The sequence below is a fragment of the Sciurus vulgaris genome (genome assembly GCF_902686455.1).
Source record: "Sciurus vulgaris genome assembly, chromosome: 12".
NCBI classification, from domain to species: domain Eukaryota; kingdom Metazoa; phylum Chordata; class Mammalia; order Rodentia; family Sciuridae; genus Sciurus; species Sciurus vulgaris.
Genome location: NC_136473.1, coordinates 38,011,460 through 38,038,581, shown reverse-complemented (window position 1 = coordinate 38,038,581; position 27,122 = coordinate 38,011,460). Strand labels below are relative to the sequence as shown.

The window sequence follows — 27,122 nt, the reverse complement described above, 5'->3', positions numbered from 1 at the left end:
ACTTCACTGAATCTGCTTTATAATTCTTGATTGCCTAGAGTCTGCTTTGCTGAGTGAAGCTGCATGGAGCGAACGTGCTGTGCGCAGTTAGTCCAAGTTCTAGTTGAGCAGGTCAGAGTCATCGGAACAGCTCTTGAATTTCTCCCACAATCTAAGGGAACTGCTGCCTGACCAAACAGGCAAGTGCAGTTGGCGGAATAAATAATTCCCCTTCTAAATCTGTCTGAATAAACATTTGTACAATGGCTGATCAAGGCACTGTGTGTTAACTACCACGTCCAGTACTGACAATTTGCATAACCTCTTTAGGAAGATTCTCCTGGCGAACATTTCATTTTCTTTGCAGTTCATGCTATGACATTGCCAGGAAGTACTGTGTGTGTTTGCAAAGTTGAGCTACATGCTTGCGTCCGTTCATGTTTATTTATGTGGATGCTCTCAGCACCAGGGTAACAGCAGGTCTGGCAGAAGGAGAGGAACGTTTCTGTTGAAGATACACCGCAGATGCTGTGACTTGAAAGAACCCCTTTGATTCTTTCTTTGTCTCAACATAGCCCAGAAAGAAGGTTTTTGGGAAAACAATAACTTGAAGAACACGGATAAAGTTAATCCTTAACTTGAGACCATTAAAGCCAGGAAATGGAGGTGAATTTTTAAGTCTTGTTGGCAGTTACTCTGTATTCATACTTGTAATTACGTTCCTTCCTCTCCTTTCTTCCCACAAAGATGGTGCCAGTCAGGAAGAGTTGAGAACAAGATTTAATATTGTGAATCAGAATTTTTTTCTTTAAGGTAACTTTGCCACCAGGTTTCTTTGGGCATTGAATTCAGATCACTTTTGTTTCAAAAGTTCAGTTTTCTTTTTGAAAATTTTCTTCCCAGCTGCATTGCTCCTTTACCCTTCCAGGTGCATTTAAATCTGGAAATCTCCTTCTCAAAGGAAACTGAATGAATAGTGGGAAGGCTTCCACAAGGAGAAAATCCTCAGCTCCATCAAACCACTAATCACCATTCCCAGGCGAATGAACAGTGGTGATTCAGCGTTCATTACAAAATGACTCATAAGCAATCATGACCATTTGGAGGGAAAAAAGACAATTATCAATTTCACAGACCTGTATGTAATCGTGACTACCGTCAGGGACTTAGCAATTATCAATTACCCATTCCCTGATTAATTAAGGGCTTAATCTTCCCACCCATATAATGTGAACAATAGGACAGTGTTCCAAGCTGCCTATTATGTTTCCTCCCAAAGACTAGAGTGAGTGGTAATGGAAACCCCAGGTCTATTGCTCTAGATTTCTTGCCTTTCCAGCCAAATACAGTAGGCACAGTTCAGTATTAATAGATTCTCACATTTGCTACAAGCTTGGATAATGTGCTTCTCCACAAAGTCAACATTTAGCACGTCTTGTCTTTTTGCCTCAAAATCATCACTCTTTTTAACATTTTTATGAATAGTGAAAAAGGCAGTCTACTGAGAGAGAGGAAATGCTTCACCTGGTACCAAATCTCTTGGTACATAGGTTAATACCTTCATTTACCTGCACCTTCTCAAAAAGCAACTTTTTATCTCCCATATATTCTTAATGTTGAGCCTCTGAGTGGGGTAGGTGACAACTTGTAACTTTTTGCTTTGCCACTTCCAGACTCTTCCTTCTCTCTTTTCCTCTTTTCCAGAACTCCTATGTCTGCATGTCCTGTCCAACCAACCGTCCACAGCCTGTTCACTCTTGCAGTCATTCACCACTCCAGGGCTACTTCCCGGGCTCACAGTGGTCTGTCCGAACAAATTATTGTCCTATTTCTTGGTGATTAAAATGTCTGTTCACATGAATTGGCCTCACTTCTTTGACCTCTTCTCCAGAGATCTCATTCTAGACGACTCATCATACCCTCACCCAATAGCCATCCCCTACACTATCTAGAGATTCTGTACTGTCCATTTCAAGCATCCCAACCTCCTGCTGTAGCTTCCTTTCTTTGCAGCTCCTTCCTTTCCTACCCCTTCCTCAGAATTGCTGTGACTCAATAGCTCATGTACCCTGTTGCCTTTCCACTGTTTCAAACCCTCTTATGTCCTTTTTCTCCTCCACAACCAGATTGAATTGTACTGAATTCCAACTTCATTCTGTAACCCTTCTCCTCAATCACTCTTCTTTCCTCTTCTCGTCCAATTGACCTTAAGAAATTTGAACACTGGTTAAATAATTTCCACCTACTTTGTGACTGTGTCACATAGCTAAAAGTGACCAGAGAAACCACATGCCCAGACCTTTGGGTCTACTCAAATAAATGATCATGAGTCTCCAGTGGACCTTGAATGCATATGGCAATCACTACATTTCTCTTTAAATAATTTTGAATTTTTCTTGACAAAGTAATTATCCATATATATGGATCACAGTGTGAAATTTCGTTACATGCACACAATGTGTAATTGGACCACATTTCTCTGGTTCATTCATCCTCTTGGCCCTTGTCCGTGATTCTTTTCTCTCTCTTTCTTCTTGTACCTTCTTCATTCACAAGATGTTCTGGCTTTCTATTCAACTGAGAAAGAAAAGGTAGTCACATGCTTTCCTCACCTGGTCTGCTACCTACTTGCATCTCTCCCCGCACACTGTCTTTCCTCCTGTTGTGATTGGTTAAACCCCAGAGGAAGGAGGCAACAGGGTACCTCAGAAAAGTCAGATGGGACCAGGGGATTACACCTGATGAGTAGCACCGCATCTAGGACAATGAGATGGCTACAACATGCCTCTATCTCCTGCTAAGAGAGAATCCCTCTCATCCACCTAGATCCTACCCTGGAGAGTTAAGAGACTGTGCATTTACCCAAGGAGCTGGAGTTTCTAAAATAGAAAATCTACATCAGTGCTGATAAGCAATTGGATCTTGCATGGGTTAAAAAAAAATTTAGATGATACAAAATTGTATTATTTTTAATTAGAAAGTTTGTGTTCTTACCTGAGCAGGTGGAACTTATACGTTATGGAAAGAATGAGGGGCCTGTACTTTTTGGCACATAGGAGTAATAATGAATCATGTGGGTCCATTCCTCACCATCTTCTCTAGTACATCTTTGGGTAAACCTTCTCAGGTCCTACTTAGGTTGCTGTGATGATTGCTACCTGCCTCCCTCTGTGGCCTTACCTACTCTAGTTCACTTTGTGTGGTGTTGTCAGCCCCCATCTTTTTAGAATGCAAATGTGAGTTTGCTACTTGCCTTAGTCTCTTTATATCAGAAACCTGATAGCCTGTAATCAACAGAAACTTATTTCTTACAGTTCTGGAGTCACGGAAGTCCCAGATCCAGGTACTGATAGATTGAGAGACTAGTGAGAGTCTGCTTCCTCATAGAGGTTGCCTTCTGAGTCCTCACATGGTGGAAGAGGCTATCTGACATCTCTTATAAGGGCACCAATCCCATTTATGTAGTCTCTGCCATTAGGATCAAATCCCTTCTGATGGCCCTACTTCTTAATGCTTTCATGTGCATGATTAGGTTTCAACCTGTGAATTCTGGAGATCAAAGCATTCAGACTGTAGCACCATTCCTTTGCTGACAATCCTGCAGAGTCTTCCCTTCATGTTTAGGATTAAGGTCCAAATCTCTATAATAGCTTGAATGGTTTGCCCTGCCTTACTCACCTCTTGCTGCTCCACTGTACTGCAGGGCATTTGACAATTCAGGGGCACACACCTGTCAGTGCTTAAGCATGCACCAGCCTTTTGTGCCTGTTCCCATGTGGCTCCCTTCTTTGGAGTGAATCACCTTACCTTGTCTGCCAGGTGAGCTCCTATTCATACCCCAGGGTTACCTCCAAGGGAAAGTCCTCATTAATAAGCCTTGATAGAGTTTACATTTTCATTTTTGGATGGTTGTGATACTTTACACACATACCTCTATGATATACTGTACAATGGTTTATTTGAGCCCTTATTTATATATCTTACTTCCATGACCCCAAAAGGCAGGGATCAGTCTGGACTCCTTATGAAACATCAGTGTCTATCAGAGTGTCTTGCATATAGTAAATGCTCAATGCATCTTTGTTGAAGGAAAAACAAACAAACAAATTAATGATTTTTTGCTAGGGAGGCCTAGTCACTGATTAGAGAGATATTAAATGTAGAAAAAATGTTAAGAAGTGTTCTTTGTAAACAAACAAAAATTAAGTGACAGCAACTAAAATGACATTTTAAAATGAGTTTTAACAAATTTAACCACCCAAATTATTAGAGCTGTACGCATAGGTCATCATTTTCCCCCTCTAATTTTCGAGGTAGAACTTCCAAACCAAATTATTTTTATCCTTTTTAAAAAGTTGTTTTAAGAAACAGTAGAAGGGGCTGGGGATATAGCTCAGTTGGCAGAGTGCTTGCCTAGTATGCACAAGGCCCTGGGTTCAATCCCAGCACCACAAAAAAAAAAAAAAAAAAAAAAAAAAAGATATAGACTACTTAATCAGGAATGTTGAAAACAATGCCAAAAGTTTGAATAGCAATGTTTTGCAGCACATTAATAAATGAACAAAAACCAAGAAAGAGTCATTTAGACATTGGAATGTGCAAATCACCTTGGTTAAAAGAATAGTTTTCACCATGTTAGGCAGTTAGCTGTGACCCAAGAGGGTATTACCCATCCTGCTGTACTTAAAATTCTGCACTTTGCTTTGCTCTATGTTTCACTTACGCTTCTAGAAGCTTCCTCTAACTATGTTTTATGCTGTGTTGTGGTTGTACTGGGAAGATGAGTGTTCAGAGACTCAGGAGCTCATAGCAGACAGTGGACTTTAGTTAAATAAGAATGCTCTTCTCCTTAAACTGTAATACAGTCTCTCTCCATTATATTCATCCTGATGTTAACTTATTTGCTTCACTGACTATAGAATACTTATACATATGCTCAAGTCTTATAAAAATTGGATTTAGCAGCAGCTATAAATAATTAAACTCATCCAAGCTGGGATTTGCCAGTATAAAGATATTACAAATTCAAAGCCATAACAGGTATGGCGGAAGAAGTGATTTATCATTGCAAAGTTTAACAGTTACCAGCCTCAGGGTCTGCATTTCTACTTGTCTGGCTTGTTGTTGATTTCTGGAATAATTTGTGACCACAGAGCTCCCATGGCATGGGACAGAGAGACAGAAGAAGCCAGAGAAACAATTACAGTGGTTTCTCATAACCTGACCTATGCATGTTCAGGTCATAGTGAGACTTTTCATAATTAACTTCAGTTTATATTCCGTTAAGTTCCTACACCTTTGAGTAAGTGCATCAATTCAGCATTAGTATTAGAAAATGCCACAATTATACCAGCAGGGAAAAGTGGGCCTCTCTTAGGAGTGTGGTTCCTGCTTGTAGCAGCAGGTTCACCTCTTATCTTTCCCACTTTAAACACGTAACCATTCATCATGAGATAAATTCACTTCAAAATGGGAACACAGTGGTTACCAGATCAGTCTCAAACTATTCACTTCTTTGACAGTGCTTAATTAGGACCTCAGCTCAAGATGAAAGCTCCTGATGATGTCTTTGTATATTCTCTGATAAATTTGATTACTGATTCCACATGAGAATTCAAGTAAGGTACTATTCATAAAAGTAAAGATTAAATGGATAACAATGGCCTTGAAAATGAGATGAAATTATTACCAGAGAGAGGACAAGTGTGCTTTCTTCTTTTTCCTAGAGTGAGAAGCATACTTGGATCCATTGCACGTGAGGCATGGAGCTGGTGCAGCCATCAGCACACTGAAGCCAACTTGAACATGACTGAAAGCATCAAAGGAAATGTGCTTATGGTAAGTAAGAATTTTAAGTCACAGATAAGACTGTTGTTAAGGGAAGATGTCATGGGTGACCACAAGGCCAGTGGGCCTCTGCAAGGTAGATACTGTGGTAAATTACATAGCCTGTAAGTATGTAAACAGAGCAAAACCTGCTTGTGAAGCAGAATTTGATCAAAGAAAAGAATGAGGAAAGGGGTGAGTGAGACCAGGAGGGTATAAGAACAGGCTTGTGAGGGAAGGGAAGACTGACAATTTAAGCAATTCTGAAATACTACATCTTAATTTTGTCTAGAGTCAGCTTGTATAATGGCAACCAGGCATTGTCTGTGTTTCAGCATGAAATTCCAGCTGAAAAATTCCACTTTTGCAAGAAGCCCCAGAGTCTCCACATAAGAGGCCTGTTCCATCAGGCCTGGGATACCAGCAATGAATGATGAATGACGACTCTCAATGGGGCCTCTTATCAGAAGCCCTGTGGACACCAGGCCTGCTTGATGACTAATCCATCCAGGACAGCTGCTTTCCCCATTCTCTTCTTCAAAAATCTCCTGAGCTGGAGGGTCCAAAATATCATATCTCTTTTCACTGGTTGAACTCTCCAGAGAGTAGGTTTTTTCCTATGTCAATTGACAATTGTTCCCACTTTCTTATTCCTTTGTGAGCTAAGGAGCTATTCATCAGCACTGTCTTAAGAAAATCACTCTTATATTTGACATTATTAAAAAGTCTTGTAATTATGTCCGAGCAATTCCATTCCTTTCACATTTTTCCTTCAAATTAAGAAAATTTAAATTAAATGGAATACAGGGTGTATAGTAGGTAGATAATATTTAAATACATTTGTGCACCTATTCATCAAGTTAAAAGTCACTTATTGAGTACCCACTATGTGCAATTATAGCTGTTAAAGGAAGCACACCTTTTTGGAATCAGTTACTAGACAGCAGTATGCTTTTGCACAAATTATCCAATGGCTCTACATTCCACGTTACAAAATGGTGATGACATTTGATGGTGATTAAGATTATTGTGAGAATTCAGCGTGTTTAAACATGTAGAATGTCAACCATATATTAGATACTTAATATATTTTAAATTTTAATTCAAGGAATATGCCACATATAAAAGTTCAGAGACAAATGTGACTTGGACCCTGTCCTCCAGGAACACCTGAAGTGTGGGGCCTGGGCAACATAACAAGGATGTGAGACAGAGAGTAGATCAGGGGTTGGACTGGTTTGGGGTTGGTCAGGAAAAGGTCCCCTATGAGATACCTCTCTGGTAAAGTGAAAGCCCTAAAGGGTGAGAGTAGCCACAGCAGCAAAAGGTGGCCTTCAGAGGTCCCATCTGAGAAGGAAGCTTGATGACTGACTATTGCAATCAAGTGACCCTAAAGCCAGAAAATTCCCTCTTGGCTTGTGAGTGCAGAGCATGCAGGATGGCATGGCTTCCCTCCCAGCTCCTCTCCTCAGCTTGGTTAGCCACATCAGGAGGGCAGCAGGCAGCAGAGTCAGGGCTGGGGGCTGCCAGCCCAGGGTGTGGGGCCCCTTGGCCTCTGGAACGTGCTCCTGCAGGGCTGTGTTTGGGGACTCTGTGGAGGTCGTGGGAAGGATTATTTGGAAGTGAACTCTTGGTTGGCTGAATGGCCACTGTTCTTCATTTCTTGTAGGTTGGACAGAGGCCCATCTCGGTGGAGGGAGCTGAGCTCAGTTCTCAAGCTGTTTCCAGCCTCCTATTCTGCTATCCAAGCCCGGCCTGTGTTGGCAGTTTTTCAGGGTGGCCTGTCAGTTAGTCAGTCAGTCAGTGCATCAACTCTGATCTAAGGCAAGTTTCACACGTTGACAGAGAAGAAACCCATGAGAGACTAAAATGAGGGACAGTGGGAGCAAGCCTTAGAACAGCAGGCCCTGGCTTGTTAGAGAAAATAAGGGATCCCTCAGAGAATAACACCCTTGGCCATGTTCCCCGTCCAAAGGCCGCATGACAGGTCAATCAAGTAAACAAGGACAAGGCTGGGCAGCTCCCTGTGCTTGGCCAGCGCATCGGGGACAGGCCAGTTTGTGCGTGACATTCAGCACGAACGGTCAACTTGAATAAGTCCATGTCACTCTGGTTCCTAATCTCCTTTGGAGAAGGAAATGTAGTTGACATAATTTCTGTCCTATGCTCTTTTCTCTCTGCTCTCATGTTACCATGACACGCCTCATAGGGAACCGATATACATTTGTGGGTTGTGTAGGATAAGGACAGAATAACACTGTGGATGGTAGGAGGGGCAGAGTTTGTCAGACACACAGATCTTGGCAGTGGTTTAGTGTCTGCCAGGTGCCGGGTGATATCCTTCAAATCTGAAGGGCTTGCTCATATCACTACCAAACTTCCTCCAAGGTAATCACCACCCAAACCCATGAAGCCTTTACACTCCTCTGGTGATGTAACAATAAAGTTATAACCACTGCTCTTTATTGAGAGTGAACTTGAAGCCCTGCACATGCATTATCTTCAATGCCCATCAGACCTGAAAAGTAGGGATTATGATCATCAATTGTACACAAAGGAACTGAGGCTCAGAAAATTTAAAAGACCTGTTCGGGTTTGCAAAATTTAAAGGAAAGATTTGAGCACAGGCCTGTTTTAGTGTCCAGTGCTCTTGTTCTTGTCACCATGCTATGCTTCATGTTGTTTTAAAAGTTTGGGCTTTGTGTATATGTTATAACCTTTGTGTTCTTAGAAATGAAATTCTCAAGAGGTATTTGGGTTGCGTGCATGACTGTCTGTAGTATGGAGTTTCTTAAGAAGGGTGCCCAGCCATCCCCAAAGACCCACCTCACCCAAATCTAAAATTTCTTTCTTACTATTCAGTCATGTGTCCTGACATCTAATCCGAGATGAAACCTTTCCTACCCTATTTCCATATTCTTTAAGTGCACATTTCCCTAAGGTAGTCCCATATTCTGCTCTCTCTTTTTCTGATTGATTGTGCAGACTTTGGATGAAGCAATTCTTTCCTACATATTCACCCTCCCCAGAGTTTGCTGCTGAAGTAAAATTTAAAAATAATCCTCCAACATTATTGTGGCCTGAAGGAGCAGAGCAGTGGTGGGAACAATTTAATTCCTAATAAAGTCAGTACCTCTAAGTTATGGTATGCATGGCACTAAAATGCAGAGAAGTTGCTAGAACTCCTCCACTCCTGCAGAGCTTGTTGCTGTTCTGGGTCTGTTTGACAGTGTTTGTTCCTTCTGCTGTCACGTTGTGCTTCCCTGAGTCCCTTTGGATGGTACTTCATGATTTCTCCCTGCAGCAATGATGGAAATATGTCATAGATGTCAAAGGCAATGGCTCTGGAAGCAGAAGGTAACTGGTAATAATGTGGCTCAAGCAAAACTTGGTGATGCTCACCATCCCTTCTTTGCAACCAGATGATTTGGCGGGACAGGATTTAGGGCAAAATAATTAGTTTCTTCCTCCTCCTCCTTCTCTTTTTCTTCTTCTTCTTCTATCAGGTAACTATTTCAGAGAGAAGGTGAATACTTTATGGTTTAAACCTGCTAACCTATAATCCTTTTGGAGAAATTATTATTCTCTGTTGGTGCAATATTTAGAGAGAAAGGCCATTTCCCCCTCTTACCCAGACTAACCTCTCCAAACGCATATTGCACAAGTATATTTGTGAAATGCAAAATTCCTCCAAATTAATATGACAAATATTTTAAATAACCTTACCAAAGGTAGAAACTAATATGTAGATACTTTTGTGCACTTCTGATTTTTGCATGAAATGTCTAGATACTTCTTGAGCAGCTTATATGACTTGTAGGTGACTTAAAGTTATAGTCAGAATCTTAATGTTGTTATTGGCATTGATATTAGTTTCATATTACCACTCTTTCCCACTACTTTGGCTGTCTTATTTCTAAAATAGAAAAGAAAAAAAAAAAAAAAAAGAAACTGAATTAAAGTTATTCACACAAAATTACCCTGTGTGTATTTTGAGCATGTTTAACTTTATATGAGTAAAATGATGGAAGAGGCTCTTTTACTCCTGGTAGCCAGGAGTGCTCACCTTGCTCACCTTAAAAGTCAGCTTACATTTATAAAAGTTAAAATGCAAAAATAAACTATTTTATCACGTTTGGAGCTGAAAATCTTGGTTTTCTCCAAATCTGTGAGGATGAAAGCAATCTCAGACTTTGCAAGACCTCACTTGCAGATGAGGAAAGGAAAGCGCAAGTGAACCAGGTTGCCTGCCATCAATTAGCTAATTGGTGGATAAGCCAGAATTAGAACAGAGATATCTGCTCACAAATGCACAAACCACTAAATATATTTAGGCTCCTGATGATTTGGGGTGAATGAATACTTGCTTTTTTGTATTAAAGTCTACTCATATTGTTATGATATTTAAATTCAAGAATATCTCAAATTATTAGCCCATCAATGTTCCTCATATGTCTTTGCTCCTCAGATAGGACAACCGGTTCTCAGTGCTGGATTCCATGTGAACCAGAAGAATTATGGTTATAGTTTTGCAGATCTTTCAAGCTCTATATAGCAACAGGAGACTGGGAAAGATAGTGGCCATGTTCCAGCCTATTTGAGGGAGATATACATCTCCTTCAACCCAAAGCCAGATTGACACAGTATCCTGCTACTGCAGCAAGATGTACTAAGTACTTGACACTAAGGAGACCATGAGATCAGGAAGGTCATGGAGGAATCTGGCAGTTACAAGAAATCCAAGAAACAGTTGTTTTTTCTAGCTCTCAAGAAGTTTGTGATTTCTTTGAAATAAATTATTCACACACATATCATATATTTTGAGGTAATTAAAAGTTGAATGAGGAGAGGAAAGTTCTGAGTTTTGTCTTCTGTCCTGATTCCCCCCTGGGTTTAGAGGTCACTCATTCATTAGTCACACACCAAGACTCTGTTGGCTATTTTACTGGTAGACAATGCCACAATACTTTAAAAGACAGGGGCCTATGTTCTGCGCTTTCCTTGTGGGAAGTCTCTCGTCTCAGCATCTCCTCTCACTTCCTCAGTGTGAACTTGGGTGTCTGGGAATACTGCACGTAGCTGTGGTTAGTGACCTTCATTCAGGATTGGGATTTAGAAGAGAAAGGGAAGACCCTGCTTGGAGCCTGAGCCCAAGCTAAGTGCTCCAGCCTAGGTAAGTGGAGAGGCTCAGCCTTGGATGTGGGTTTCAAGCTCAGATGACAATAAAGGAGCACTGACTTTACATTGGCTGGAGGGCACTTCCTTGGAGATTTTATCATTGAAATTGACTGGACAGAGCCCCAGACTGTCTCACTGTTTGCCCTAACATCAATCCCCACCATCATCCCCAGTGCCAGGTACCATTAAGAAAGTGGTGATAGTGTTGACACAACCAAAAGGCTGTTAGTTTGAGAACCATTACACATTTCAAGTAGTGGATGCAATTCTAGAGAATGGTATCTTCAGCATTAACTAAAGGTATATTGGTAGACCCAAGGAAAGATAGGATGAAAACATCAAGGAATTTCTAGATTAACTTTTTTTCCTTGGGGATGCGGGGGGGGGGGGGTGTGCTCCCCTAGGCATCTCTACCAACACATTAATGACAGGCATCTGATGGTTAATCGAAGTGATGGAATTGAGGCAGAAAGTCATTGGGGGCTGAAGCAGTATACTAGCAGTTCATAGAGGACGATTCTTGAGACAGTCAACAACCTAACTTAGAATGAAACTAAGGAGTTTTCACTCTGGGAAAATAGAATGCAGAACCATAGCAATAAGGAGAAAAACAAAACATACTGGAAAGGGTTGAGGGCTTTGTGATGTCCTACTTGGCACCCCAGCTCCACTGACACTACCAAAGCTTCCTTTCAACTGTGCCGCTTGGACTGGTTGAAGTCATGGTGAGTTTTGACAACTGACATCTTTATGTTTCTACATTGGGCCTGCTCTGGGGATGTGGAATGGTAACATAGGATATGTTAAAACAGGTCCCTAACGGAAGAAGCAATTTCACAAAACATTTTCAGACAACAGAAAGAATGGTCCTTTCCATATGTCAAGGTTCAATAAGTTTTTCATGATAAAACCCTCATGCTTGACCTCATTTGGGGGTAGATTACATGGGGTAAGCAAATTCCTGATCATAAAGTGAAATGTAGAACCCCTGTAGTGTATGCAGTTGCACCTTTAACTATACCTGTATTCATGCAAAAGCTATACGATTATGTGCAAGGACAATGTGCATCCTTGATTTTGTTTTAAAGGAAAATGTACATCCTTGATTTTTTTAAAACTCTGTCATTGATTAATTTGTTCCATGGGTAAGAGAAAAAAAATGGGAAAGAGTATAAGGGCAGGGAAAAGTGAGGAGCTGGCTGAACAACTGCTTGCTATAAAGCGAGGAGTGATGGTAAATGGTCTAATTTGGTCCTTACGTGGGTTGAGATAACATGGCCAGACTAAACTTAAGAAAACTGTTTCCTATTGAAGTATATTGGTTACTTGAGTCATTGGTTTTATTAAAAAAAATCTTATCTACTCTCTAATATTGGATTAGATCTTTTCAACTAAGCCTTTTCTGAGCACTGCAACCAAAAGCATTTTTAGTTTTCTTTCCCTTGTTTATGATATTATTCACCTAAAACTAATCTTCTGGAGCTGTAGTCTACAAAATTATTTCCATGGGTATGGCTCATTTCTCTCAAAAGACGTTTTTCCTGGAGAGAAACCATACTATGAATGTTTTTCCTCATGTGCTTCCTACACGGTGTCCTGTACAATAGAAGTTTTAAAAAAATAATTATTCTTGTATTTTATCAATACAATTGATCAATCTTTTCCCCTAGTATCTTCCCTTTCTCTCAGTTCCTCCCCCCGATCTGCTTGCTCTACTTCTACTAATAATTATACTACTACTAATATATCATTATTATTTAAATTAGTGCATCATGATTATAAGTGGAATTCATTGTAGTATATTCATATGAGGACATAGCATAATTTGGTAAATTTCATTCCCTATTACTTCTTCCCGCTCAATCCCCTTCTTCTAGTCTATTGGTCTCTGTTCTAACAACTAAAAAATATTTTTAAAACACACACACACACACACATATATATATATATAAACTTTCCTTTAATATGAACTTAATTAGCATTTACTGGGAGCCTGATGTTTGGAAAGTTTGGCTCATGTTTGAGGCTATCAATCTGATATTATTGACATAAAATCAAATCTTAAGATTCCATTTATGTATCTTATGGTCCTGCGTCCCAACTTCCCTCATTTTAATATGAAATTAACTTATTGTTCAATATTTTATTTTCTGTTCTCCACTGTGAATAATAAAAAACTAACTCATGCAAATGTTTTAAAGAATAATGAATAAATAAAACACGGCACACAAATATAAGTACAAAGATCTATCTTTAAATTAAGGTAATATTCATGAAAAGAAAGTATATCAGTTAATAGTGATATGGAAGTAATGAGGTTAGAAGTTAGACTTTTAAGTTCTTTACATACATAAATGTTTTTGGAGACCAAATTTTTAGTGACTAAATGGAAAATAGTTTGGATAAAATATATGGGGATTTTGTAGGTAATTTTGATGTGGAAGAGAAATTTTTTAAAAATTTGAAGGTTTATAATATAATTCTCTAAGATTCTAACCCTCTTGACTTCTCACTTTGTTTAAATAGTATAGATATTATGTTAGTTTAAAATTTAATCAATTTTTGATTAGATAATGCAACTGCATGTTAAAACATTCAATGAAACTAAATCTCCTACTCCAGTCTGCAGTCCCTAGATCCTCTCCTCAGAGAAAACTACCATTTCTTGCATTTTCTTCAGAGATACTCTGTGTTAATTAGCTTTCCATTAACGTGAAAAAACATCTGAAATGATCAAGTTAAAAGGAGGAGGAGATTATTTTGGTTCCTGCTTTCAGATGTTTCAGTCTCCAGTCACCTGGTCCTGCTACTGTGGGCCTGTGGTGGTGCAGGTGGTGCGGGTGGTGCAGGTCATCATGGCAGGAGTGCATGGCAGGGGTGCATGGCAGGGGTGCATGGTAACTGGGAAGTAAAGAGAAGAAGGGGCCATAGTCCCACAATTCCTTTCAAGGGAATACCCTTTAAGATCTAACTTCCTCCAACTAGGTCCTGCATCCAAAAGGCCGCACCACCTCTCAACAGTGCCATAGGTTAGTGATCAAGCCTTTCTATGTGGGCCTTTGGGAGACCCTTATGCAAATGGTAGCGCTCTCTTATAGATAAAGGCATATTTCTAAAAATGCTGTCACTTTTATAACATAAATATTGGCATACTTAAAATATTGGCACACTGAAAAACAGGTTCTACAACTTGATTTTTTTCATTTATCAATATATCTGGAGATTGTTTCATATGTATGTTTATCTACCTCATTCTTTTTAACACCGCAGGGTCTGTGTTGTAGATTATTAGTCACCTAATTTCTCAACTTAGCATTTTCAAGACTGTTTAATAATAAACATTTGTTTTGATGGATTTGTCTTGTTCAGAGTAGGTCTGGGCTTTTGATGTATCATATGAATTGTTGCTGAAAACTTTTCATTGTGTTCTCTGGAGTTTCACTTTCATTCAAGATCTACACTATAACATTCACAACTACACTCCTCAGCTCCTTCATCTTCTTGCTTCAGCTGAGATTGGTTGTTATACAGGCCTTCTGTACCACCACCAAACCTGAACTCTTTCTTGAAACTTTCCTATCTCTTCAGCCTTGCTTTCCTCCTCTATTTTAGCGCTCCACATTGCTTATACATGTGCTGTTAATTTCTCCCTGTTTTCTCTCTCCTGTGCTTACTCCAGCCTAGCTTCTAGGCCCACACAGCACTGAACCAGTAATCTCTATGTTGTTAAATCAAGTGGACACTTTCTATCATCTTATGTGATCACCGAGTAGCGTTGAACGCAGTCAATCACTTTATCATCTTGTAACACTGTTCACTTGGCTCCTTGGATGCCATTTCATCCCTCTTTCCTCCCTACCATCTTCACTCCTGTTTTCCTTCTCTGGCTGCTCTTCTTAGTTTCCCTTTCCAGTCATTTTTTTCTCCATCTTACCCTTAACCATGTTGGTAAGGTTCTTTTTTTTTACACTTGAGTCTGTGTTTCTGGGTGACTTCATCTAAACCAGGATAGATTAACCTTTTCTATAAAAGGCCAGATAGTAAATATTTAAGTTGTGTGGGTTTTAAGGTCTATGTAGCCACTACTCGGCTCTGTCATTGCAGCAAGAAAGCAACTGTGGATAATAGGTATATAAATGATCTTGGCTGTGTTCCAATAAGACGTATTTGCAAAAAACAGTGATAGGCTGGATTAGGTTTGTGGGCCATGTTTTTGTGGCTTCTGACCTAAACCCATGTTTAGTTACCAATTATATATGGACAGCTCTGTTTCCAGTCCAGAATTTCCTCTTGTACTCCAGACTGGTATGTACAGCTGCTCCAGAACATCTCACAGGACTGCATCTTTAATATTCCCAAAGACACTCTCATTACCGTCTCATACCCAGGTCCTTCATACCTGGTTGCCGTACAGTGTTCCTATCTTAGTGATGAGCATTAGGAATAGAAAGTTGAGAGTCATTATTATTAGAAGGGGCTTTTTGGTGCTGAAGTTCTGTGCTCAAGACTCTGGAGCTAGGTTGCATGGATTCAAATCTCAGCTCCACCATTTAGTACATTTGGAATTTGGGCAAACAATCTTTGTGTCTCAGTGCCTTCATCTGTGAGGTGGAAGAATAATAACTGAATAATGTATGTAATGTAATGTTTTTAACTATCTCAGTCTTATTATTGTGTACTTTATTATGATTAATATTATTGCTTCTTTAACTTTCATTAATAGCCTGTCAATCCAGGAATCTTTCAATTGTATTCCTTAAAATAGCTCTTGAGTTTGTACATTTACTTCTATTTTTCTCTGCTAACCACTGGTTGAATTAAGACCACCCATCTCCCAGTTTACTGCAAGATGCTCCTAGTGGTTCTCTTTGTTTACTCTTGCTTTCCTCCAATCCACTCTCCATAAGAACTCCCAGAGAAATCTTCTAAAAATACAAATCTGTTTATATCCCCCACTTCTTAGGACTACAGTGATTTTCCATTGATTTTGGGCTAAAACTACCATCCCAAAGTCCCTGCTGATAGGCCCTTGCCTATCTCTCCAACCTCCTTTCTCCCCTGCCTCTCCCTCTTCCCCTCCACTAGGACACTACTCTTGGCTCCCTGACTTTTGCTTTCAGGCTGTCTAGTCTTTGATTACTTCAGGTGTCCATGCTCCCTCATGCATCATAGTATTTATACCTGTTGTTCTGTTTGTCCTGTCAGGCTTCACTTAGTTAATTCCTTCTCCTGTACTCATATATACATGCATGAATTATTCCCTTTGTGTCACAATATTACCTAATTTACTATGTTTATTGCTTAAAAGTATTGTTTATTCTCTCTAGAAGTAGAATGACAAAAGACTCAGTATAGAACTGTGTGTGTCTTATTCATTGTTGTGCCCACGTGGTCCAGTTCAGTAAAAATTTATTGAATAAATGAATTATTCCAATATAATATTATGAATTGGTATCATACCAATAATTTGCCTAAAAATGTCAGTGATTCAGCTATGCACAGTCCTAGATATTTTGCATTTATACAGGGTTTTATATTTTTAAAAATACTTTATATATATTTATTTATATCTACCTAGGGAAGTAGATGTGACAACTCAATTATTTTGATTTTGTAGTTGAGGAAATCCAGGTAATTAATAAGAGAGAGAACATGGCTCTTGTGATGTCCACTTCACTGGATTCTCCTTACCATTCTGGTGTTTTCTTGTATACGTGGAGAAAGTATCACCAAGAACATTGCAGGCAGCTATGAAAGAGAAACTGCGGCTGGATTGCAATCAGCTGAGATTCAGTTTTGTGGTCTGAGAAATGAAGCTAATTGGAAGAAGTGTCTCCAATTTCTAAAGGAGCTAGGGGATTAGGATGAACCAGAGCCTGAGCTCTGTACTGATGCCCTGAGACTTGAGTGGGAGAACTCAGGAAAGAGTGTCCATTAGTGACCAAGCACCATTTATGTGTTGTGTCCAGCATTTGGTGCCATGAGATCCAAAGTCCACATGACCTGGTCTCTACCCTCAAGAAACTTGAAAAATATAAGGCAAAGCACATAAGAATTTTTGAAACAATCCAACTTGTACTATGGTTCTGTGCCAAATGTTACATAATATTGCATGCTATTGATTTTTTGCAAAAAGCATACTTTCTTAAAGCTTGAATAACAGAAAAGAGTTGGACAGGTGGAAGAGACATATTTGTTTATTAAAGCATTTCTTGGACTCATACCACATTTTAAGACTTTGTCTAGGCCCTTGGGTTGCAGCTGTGAGCAAAACAGGCACTGTTCCTGCTTTTATGGAAATGTGAGGATAGAGAAAGAACAGTGAATCCTTTGCCTAGAACTGTGCTATCCAATATAGTAGCAAATAGCCAGATAAGGTTATTTAAATTTTCAATCCATAAAATAGAATAAGATAAAACAGTAAAGAAAAATAATTCAGTTCCTCAGTCTCATCACAATATTTCAGGTACTCATTAGCCAATATGATCAGTGACTATCATATTGGACAGCGTAGACACAGAACATTTCCATCATCAGTGTCCAACGCTGTTTTGTTGGACAGAGCTGTTCTAGACTGTAATATGTAGATTGAAAACTGTCTTTAAGATGGGTAACCTAGTATTGGCCGATAGTCTGGATTAGGGGGAAGAGATGATTGACTTGGGGAGGGTTCACAGTAGTGGCTGTGGGAATGAAGATGGGTCTTACTGTGGGCCGGGTGGACAGAATCACATATGAGAAAAGCATTCAGTGGTAACTCTGAGCTCTACCTGAGGGACTAGAGGATGAAGCCACCTATGTTATTCAGTTTTTCATCATTGTGACCAAAATACCTGAAAAGAACAACTTAGAAGAGAAAAAGTTTATTTCGGCTCATGATTTTAGAGTTTCAGTCCATGGTTGACTGACTCTAGTGCTCTGAACACAGTGAGGGAAAACGTCACGGCAGAAGGGCACGTTGTAGGAAAGTTGCTTTGCTCATGGTGACCAGGAAGCATAGAAAGAAAGGGGAAGGAGCTGCAGGGCAAAATGGACCCTTCCAGGGCATGCCCCCAGTGACCCACCTCCTCCAACCATGCCCCACCTGCCAACAATTACAGCCCAGTCAGTCTATTCAAACTAAGACAGACTGATTAGGTCACAGCTCTCATAATCTAATCATTTCACCTCCGAATATTTCTGCATTAACAGTAATTTTGGGGAACACCTCACATCCAAACCATAATATCATCTTAAACAGACACTGGGGTTCAGAGGAGGAGCAATTTTAGAGGCCATATGGTATGAATAGTTTAAGATATGGCTCTGTTTAAAAACAAAGAGAAAAATAGGCACTAATGTGTAGCAGACAGTAGAAGACAAGATTCTAAGGAGAAAGGGAGAGCAGTGGGGAGAGAGAGAGACGATTAAACTATTTTGTCTGGGATAATTGGCTCCTTATGTGACTTAGTCAAAATGTTAAGATTGCCCATGTCATCTTAAGCCTAACTTGCCTAATTTTCTAGCTCAATTGTTAAAAATATAGGATTTGATCTGGGTTTAAAAACAAAACAAAACAAATGAGCCTTAGTGTTCAAACATGAAAATAAGAATTAAAGTGATCTTTTTTTAAGTTAATGAAGATTAAATGTGGAAATAATTGTTAGCACTGTCCGCTGCCCTGAGTGGGCAATCCATATCCAATAGTGCTCTCCTTCTTTAGAGTGGAGGTAACACCAAATCCCTGAGGAATAGCTAATATGTCCACTGGATTCTGCGGTTCCATGTACCTGGTACAGCTGTAGCCAGCTGCATGTTGCTGTGTTCTCATTCCTGTTGGAGTAACTAACAGCAGCTCCCTGCCAACCAGAGGAACAGAGGCAGAGAACCGACTCTGGGCTGGCTGGGGTCAGTGACTTCGCTTGTATGTCCCTTGTGGTGTGGACTGACCCACTTGTTTATTCCACAGTCTCAGACTGACAAGGCTGAACTGGCTGATTTCCAAGGCTCCTTTCAATCGGGATTCTGTGATCTCAGAACTCAGGTCCAGGAAAGCTCTCATATTTACTTTTAGATGATCAGTGATCAGACAGCCTATCAGATTTGCATCTGAGATGGAGAAAGCAGCTCTGCCTAGGCAACTCCAAATGTGCCTAATAAAAAAATAAAATCACATTGTCATGCAGGCATACTATCCAGTAGACGCTGACTTGTGGAAGAAGTGGTGCTGAATAAGAATTTGCTGGCTTGGCCTCGTGAATCAGTGGCAGAGGCATATGTTCATGGGACTCCTACTTTAGATACTGGCAAGTTCTTTTGAAAATGGTAGAGTCAGGGCCTTTGAGGCAACCATTGACTTAATTAGCCCAGTTGGCAACATGATGACAGGCAGGGGTCACAGAAGTAGAATGGTGGGGGGAGTGGAGAAGAACTGATAAAGGACCAGAAAGGCAAGTGCAGCTTGGGATGCCACCTTTCCACTAAGGGTCTGGGTAGTTTTATCCTGAGACCCAAGAATCCAAATTATGATTGGGGTGATGGTGAGAAAAAAGTACATTTCAATGAAAATATTAAAGGAACAATTAATTGGGCACTTACTAGTCACAAAGCAGTCTGCTTGATGATTTTAAGGAGACAAGGATGAATCAAATAGGCTCTGTACCCTGAAGGAATTTGTAATATAAGGGTGGGTGTGGGCGTGGGTGGAATAGACAAGAAGTAAACAACAAAGAGATGAGTTGAGGTTGAGAAAACATTAGATTGAGATGAATGCAGGAAACCAGGAGGTAAGCCCTTAGTTACCTGTGACTGGCTATTCCCAAAGAAACCCCCAAAGAGGCAGATCCTTCATGACATCTCCACCTCTTCCCAGTTCCTAGCCCCCACCAATATTCTCTGCTGCTGGAAAGGAAATTGAAAAACTTTGGTACATGGTGACTTTCCTTAGTAAATCATATTTAAATGAGACAGCTGTATTTTTGTGCTTTATGCTTAGCCAAATCCTATTTAATTAACCTACTTAGACTTGTTGATTGAGGTTAATTAGACCCTGGGATTGATGTTAATTGCCATTGTAAACTGCCAATGTTATAGGCAGTGCATTTTGGATTTGGCCAAAAAATTTTTTTTGAGGTAGAGATCTGTTTTTCTTAGCTTACTTACTTTGTTTTATGCTTCTCCTCCCTCCTTAGATAAAAAGGCATTCCTCCATCCCTAATTGTATTTGACTTTGTTTTTGCTGTGGACACTGCATGGATGGGTTAGTCAGTAATTCCTTAGGTGTATAGGCAGTCTCTTTTTCTTGGTCCATCTTTTACCTTCTCCCTTCTGGTTAGGCACCCACCACCTGCACACGTGTACTCAGGCACACACATGCATACACACAATGCACATACCAACACATGTGTGCATACTTATATACATAGCACACGTGCACACACAGCATGTACATGCACAGATACACATGCACACACAGTCACACATGTGCATGCATGTGTGCTATGGGGGGGTGAGCATGCACACATACACACACACAAACACACTACAAGCTATTTTTTCTGGTTTAATTTTCCAAAGCTGCATGGATTTTCTCAGGCAGCTGTATGCTGTTTATAGGACATTCAGTGTACTAACAAAGAAAATAATTAGCCTACTTTTTGATAAAGTGTGTGTGTGTCAGGGGTGGAGGTGTGTGGGTGTGGTAGTAGTGTATGAGGAGTGCATAAAGGAAGAGAAATAGATAGAGCCAGAGAAAAAAAGAGAGATGCCACATTTTCAGAGCCAGAATGTATTAAGTGGTATGGCATTTCTCCTATTTTATTTTAGGAATAAGTGTTTAAATTCAGGAGAAATTCCTGTGTCACGAACAGTGCCAACTCTTCCTACCACATCTTCTCTTGCGCTTCCAGGTCTTTTACATGAACTCAGTTTAGTTGAAGCAATCTGTCACATTAAAGGTTCTCTCTCTTTGCACACCCATGTAGACATGTCTACGTGTATGAAAAGTTGAGCACATTTATACAAAACATAAATAGACATAATTTGTATCTCAGTTGTCTGCAATGAATTGTTCTGGGGACTTTTTAAATGCCATCTATGGACTCTGTGGTCACCTGCTTTCTGTTACCACTTCTCCTTTTTCTTGATAAGTGACAGTTGGCTCCTGAGCTCTTATGACTCCCCACCCTCAACAAATTTGAGACAGGCCAGATTCCAGTCCCATTTAATCTCTCACTGAGGAAACCACATCTGATGGACCCATTGATAATAACATAGTGACTAAGATGGCAGAAAAATCAACTCTTGTCTTTCTCTTGAACTTTCTCTTTTCTGGACTTGAACTTTTTCAGGAACATTGTAGTTATGAGATCTTAAAAAAGGACAACAGGCAAACTTTTCTAAATGGGGGAGATGGAGGGAGGGAACAAAGGGCATGCTTTCTTGTAAGTACATGTATGTGTTTGTTGTGTATCTGTTGAAATTCTTAATATCCAATCTCAAAACCTTGAGAAACTAAATAGAAAATTAGCTTCTCAGCTTCTCATTTTATTGACCATCTATTTTATTCTGTTTTCTTTTGCTATAACAGCATACCTGACATGTGGCAATTTATAAACAACAGGAATTTATTTAGCTCACAGTTCTGGGGTCTGGGAAATAAAGTCAACATTCCAGAATGTGTGGTGTCTGGGGCGGCCATTCAGATCTTCCAAGATGGCACTTGGCACACTATGTCCTCATCCTCTAGAGGGAAGAAAGGCTCCATCCTCATATGGCAGAAGACAGAAGAACCAACAATAAAAAGGGGCCAACTTTTCCTTTTTATAAAGGCACTTCATCCACAAGGCAGGAGCCTGCCTTGTCTTATACTCCTACAGGCCCCACCTCCTAATACTACCACAGTGACAGCCAAATTTCAACATGAGTTTTGGTGGGAACATATTATATTGTCAATTCTATTCTCATTTGCTTCTTGTGTGTGCTTTTTTTTTTTTTTAATATTTTTTTTGTTGTTGGTGGACCTTTATTTATTTTTATTTATTTATATGCAGTGCTGAAAATCACACCCAGTGCCTCACACATGCTAGGCAAGTACTGTATCACTGAGCTACAACCCCAGCCCCTCATGCATGCTTTCTTAATGATTGAAAATTATTCTGAATTTATGGTTAATATTAAGATCACTTGGGCAATTCTGTGTATAAGTTTAGACTACATTTGGCCAACATTTAGTATTTTAGAATTCTCTCGAGTCTATCAAGAACTTTTTCATTTATTTCATGCAGAAGGCTTAATTTTCATTATTTTTTCTCGATTAAATTTTGCTTAAAACTACATTTTGTCTCCTTAGAGACCTCTTACCTTACACCTTTTACTAATGCAGATGGGCATATTGATACTTGTCAGTTTAAAGATATTTTAAGGGTGAACTACTTAATATTTGTGCCAATTCTCCTTTGCCAAAGGAACAAAATTGATGTTGGAACACCCAATAAAAGGATATGTGAATTTAATGACTTAAGTTTTAAAACCAGATGTTTTAGTGTCTGATCTATTCTTTGCAAAGTAGCCGCTTCTTTTTAAGGGAAGTAGTACACAAATTTTTATTTTTATTCTGTATACTTTTTTATGTCTTTATTGTATGTAAGACCTTGTATTGGATGCTTAGTTCTTAGAGATAAGGAATAGTTCCTGATCTCAGGACGCTCTCAAGTCAAAGCAGAGAGTGCTCAGGGTTATGATAGATACCATTGACTAGAGGGCAGGGAGGCCAATAGAGCCTGGAATTCTGGGGAGTTGAAAAGCTTCTTAGGATGATAAGTCCTGAGATTTCTGAGTATGAGTATAAATTAATCAGTTTAGTGCTAGGTGCTGGATTTATAGTGATATTCATGATGTTTTAAATCCAATAATGTATTCTTTGTGTTGTGTTTTCAAGCCTTGCTATCTCATGTTTGGTAAAGGCTTGGAATTGGTAAAATACATTTATTTGTAATTTGCATTTTACCTATTTTCAAAAGTTACTTGACTTAGATGAGGCTGATGACAATGTGTGTATGTTGTGTGTACATTGACATCCACTGAGAAAATTTAAATGAAGACTAACCACCATAGAGAGAGAAGGAGGAAGAGAATTAAAATTGTAGGTTAACTGAGCTTTTCTATTTTGATTTCTAAACTTACTCTAAATAGCCAATGCAGAGACATGTTTTATACTTTCACTTTTCTGATAAAATAAAACAAGGAAATTCATCAGGAGAAACAGACTTTTTCTTGGTACTAAATTCTAAAAGGAATGTATCATGTGGATTGTTATTTAAGGGACTTGGAACAATTCCTCTCTGAATTATGGTTGTTTCCATGGGCTTTTAGCAACACCAAGAGCTGAGATTTCAAGTCTGGCAAGATTTCTTTGGCAAGGGCCTAAAGGACAGAGCCTGTGGGGCTGATTGAAGGGACTTCCTAATTAATAAGACACCAGATGCACAGGTAGCAAAACTGACACTTCTTCATGAAGGACAGGGCACCCTTACTGAATACCTCTTTGCTGGAAAGGCCCTACTCATCCCAGTGAGAATTTGTGCTGGGGGATGTTGTCTTTGGATTTGCCACTACAGTTAAAACCCACTGTTCCATGCCATAGATCAAGGAATCAGTGACTTGCCTGGAAAATATTGAGGCAAGGTATTGCCAGTTGGCCAGCTTGACCATGAAAGAACTTTGCCATGATTCCTGTGGAACATTTGGTCTTTAGTGCTTCTGTCTCCCTACACTGGGAGTTAGCTACGTAACGTGCCACCATATAACCAGACTCATCTCTAGGGCACAATGGTATGGCCAAAATGATGATTGTTTTGTTGAGTGGTTCTTTTTCATAGTAATTAAATGTCAGGTCCACTTTTTTTTTTTTCCTCAAGACCTTTTTATGTTTACCATAGTAAAATTATATCTCAAATTCATCTAAAAGATGATTACTTACTTAGATGTATGGGAAGAAGAGGGTAGAAAACAGACCTTTCCCACACCCCTGGGAATTAAATTTGGATCTCTGAGAAAAATCATTGTTGCCCACTCAAATTGCTAGTAATATATTATGAACAGGCTTTGAACGGGCATCAGTAGCTGACAATCCACACCAGGACCCACAAACAGACCCATGGACAATTCTTATCTATGAAATCAGAAGTTTATAGTAGAATGCTTAACTTTTTTTATGTGGTGGAGGTAGAAGGTTGGAAGACATGTTGGCTGTTAGTGGAAATATTGTTCTTAGATATTTTATGTGCAAGATAAAAGCATTTACAGATCTCACTTTTGTGAAAATCTTCTGTTTACCAGGGACTTTAACAAACATACATCAATGATTTAGTTTTTCACGGTACTTGTGTAGTACAGAGGGCAATAGGATTATCTTTGCTTTACATTGATGAAACTGAGTTGAAACTTGAGAACTTAAGTGATTTATTCATGATCACATGGAAAATAAACAGGAAATTTGAGATTTGAACTTACATTTTCTGTCTCTAAATCTAATGTTTTTCCACATTGAAAGTGCAATTCATTTCAAAGAAAGCTGATGTAGAGTTTGGATGAATTTAAAAGTAGATTAACAGAATATACTTACCTAAATGTTAAGTTATGAATCACTGTGCAGTATTCACAAATTCTAGAATTAGCCCAAGTTCAGATGGAACAAAAATGAGGACTATATAAGTGTGTCACTGAGTGAAACAAATGCAATTGTTGGTCTACCCTGTGTTGGGAAAAAGTATTTGTTAAGATGCTCTGAAGGAATTTTGAACGTTCCAACACAAAGAAATGATCAATGTCTGAAGCGATAGATATGCCAATCACCTTTATCTGATCATTACACATTGTATACATGTACTGAAATGTCATATCATATCCCATGAAGAAGTGCCACCCTCCTGTGTCAATTATAATATATTAATAAAAATCAGATTATTACAATTAAGGTTAAAAAATTTGTTTAAGTGCTTGGAGATAATTAAGAGCTTTAAAGACTAGTTCAAGACTGCTGCCCAATTATACATCCTGGCCAGTTCTTTCTGCTCCAGCATACATGAGACCCAATGGTTTGCTTTCAAGCAATGTTTGTGCAGTGACTTGGTAGTTATGAAAGGCATGGAAATATGTCTCTTTGGTAGCCTCATAGTTTAGATTCTCTGTACCCTCCATTCCAACAACTCTGGGAATGTTTAATGATGTCATTGAAGTTCAACAACCAGCAAAGCTGTGCCCCAAAGGGACAAAGTAAGCTCTGTTCCTGAAGACACGTTGGCACATGCCTGTGCAGATGTGTGACGAGCTGACAGAACAAAACCTCTGCCCTCTTACCAGAGGCCCCCCTCCCTGCTTCAGATTTGCTTGTATATCCTCTGTGTTCTCAACTGGTGTCAAAAGACCCAGGAGCCTTTATTTGTCTGTCTGGATTGTTGATTCACTCTCGGCATCACAGAAGGACTTTCTGCCTTGCTCTTCTCTGCTTGCCCTCCCTCCCCTGGCTAAGACGAGCTGTCACAATTTCAGGAACTACAAGCAACAGATCGTTTTATACTTTAATCCATAAATAAACATTTCTTCCTTTGAACTTCATTAAATTTGGATGTGTTTTCATTTTGAAACAATCTGGCATCCCTATCATTTAGACATATAAAACTATAAAACTAGCAATTAATTTTGGTCTTTAGGAGTACTGGTGGTCTAAAAGCAGTGAGTTTATGCCAACAAAAGCAAATGAAAACCTCAAACATGTAGACATAACACTTAAATAAGAAAATTACAAAGCGTTCTGCTCAGTAGCTAAAGGAGATTATCTCCAACTTGCTCCTGATGGTGTCCATCAAAATTCCCAGCTTATTTAAAGAATTTCGAAGACGGGAATTCTATTTCCTCAAACATTATTCACATGAATATAATAATTCTTTGATGGAAACCTAAAAATTAAGTCTTGAGTTGGCTGATTATGAAAATATTGAACAATATTTACCAGGAATTAATTCTATTAATTGCAAACACATTAAAGAACTGAATGCTTATTCAACACAAAGCACTGTGCTAAATGTTGAAAGGAGGGTGAGAAAGCTTCTTCTTTCAAGGAGCTTATAAACTAGTAAAAAAAAAAAAAGACTCTTAATCAAAAGCAATTATCTATTGACTGTAAAAGCAGACTCCTAGTCACTGTTTGACTCCCAAAACCGAGTCATAAAAGGCATTGCATCTTCTGCAAGAATTCTTTCATATTCTTCTTTTGGAAGGGGGAGAGCCAACCTTCTGCTAAGAGAACATTCTAGCAGCCCTCTGGGGAGGCCCATGTGGGAAGCACTAAGACCCTTGCCAACAGCCAGCACTAACTTGCCAGCGTGGTGTGTGAGCTACCTCAGAAGCAGATCCTCCAGCCCTAGTGGCGTCTTCAGATCCCTGCGGCCCCAGCCCACATCTGCTGCAACCTCAAGGGAGACGCAGAGCCAGAACCACCAGACGAGCTGCTTCTGAATCCCCGACCCACAGAAACTGTAAGTTGCAATTAGTGATTATTTTTGTTTTCAGTTGCCAAGTTTGGGGGGCTTTGTTATGCAACAATAGATAACTAATACATGGAGCATCTGGCATATGCCAGGTACTGTTCTGGTAGTCAGAATGGTAAGGTTAGCCAGGTCTGCAGCCTTCCAGAATTTATAATCTATTAGGGAGATAATCAGTTAAAAAATAAATATGATGGTCAATGTTTATAACACCTCAACTCATAATAGCTAAATTATGTAACCAACCTATGTACCTTTCAACACATGAGTGGAAAAAGGAAATTGGTAAATATACACAATGGAATATTATTCAGCCTTAAAGAAGAATAAAATTATGCATTTGCTGATAAATGGATGGAGCTGGAGAATATTATGCTAAGCGAAATAAACCGATCCCTAAAAACCAAAGGCTGAATGTTTACTCTGATATGTGGATGGATGCTAATTCACAATAAGGGTTTGGGGTGCAAGGGAAGAATACAAGTACTTTGAATTAGAGGGGAGTGAAGGGAAGTAGGGTACAGGGGTAGGAAGGATAATAGAACGAATCCGACATTATTACCCTATGTGCATATATTATTACATGACTGGTGTGATTCTACATCATGTACAACC

The 27,122-nt window shown here is 39.4% G+C and overlaps 1 long non-coding RNA gene across 3 annotated transcripts in view; it reads left to right on the top strand.

Annotated features, from left to right (window-relative positions):
* The window catches only part of LOC306642162, a 45,071-nt gene extending 18,574 nt beyond the window's left edge, over positions 1–26,497 (top strand). The window contains exons 2-4 of one of the 3 annotated variants that reach the window (XR_013758408.1): positions 5,706–5,817; positions 6,141–6,410; positions 26,241–26,497. This is a non-coding gene — a long non-coding RNA (uncharacterized lncRNA). Of the gene's footprint in view, positions 1–5,705; positions 5,818–6,140; positions 7,022–7,474; positions 12,441–26,240 lie in introns of those variants that run through there. The other 2 variants (XR_013758409.1, XR_013758410.1) reach the window with 2 other exon arrangements.
* Positions 26,498–27,122: the final 625 nt, after the last annotated feature.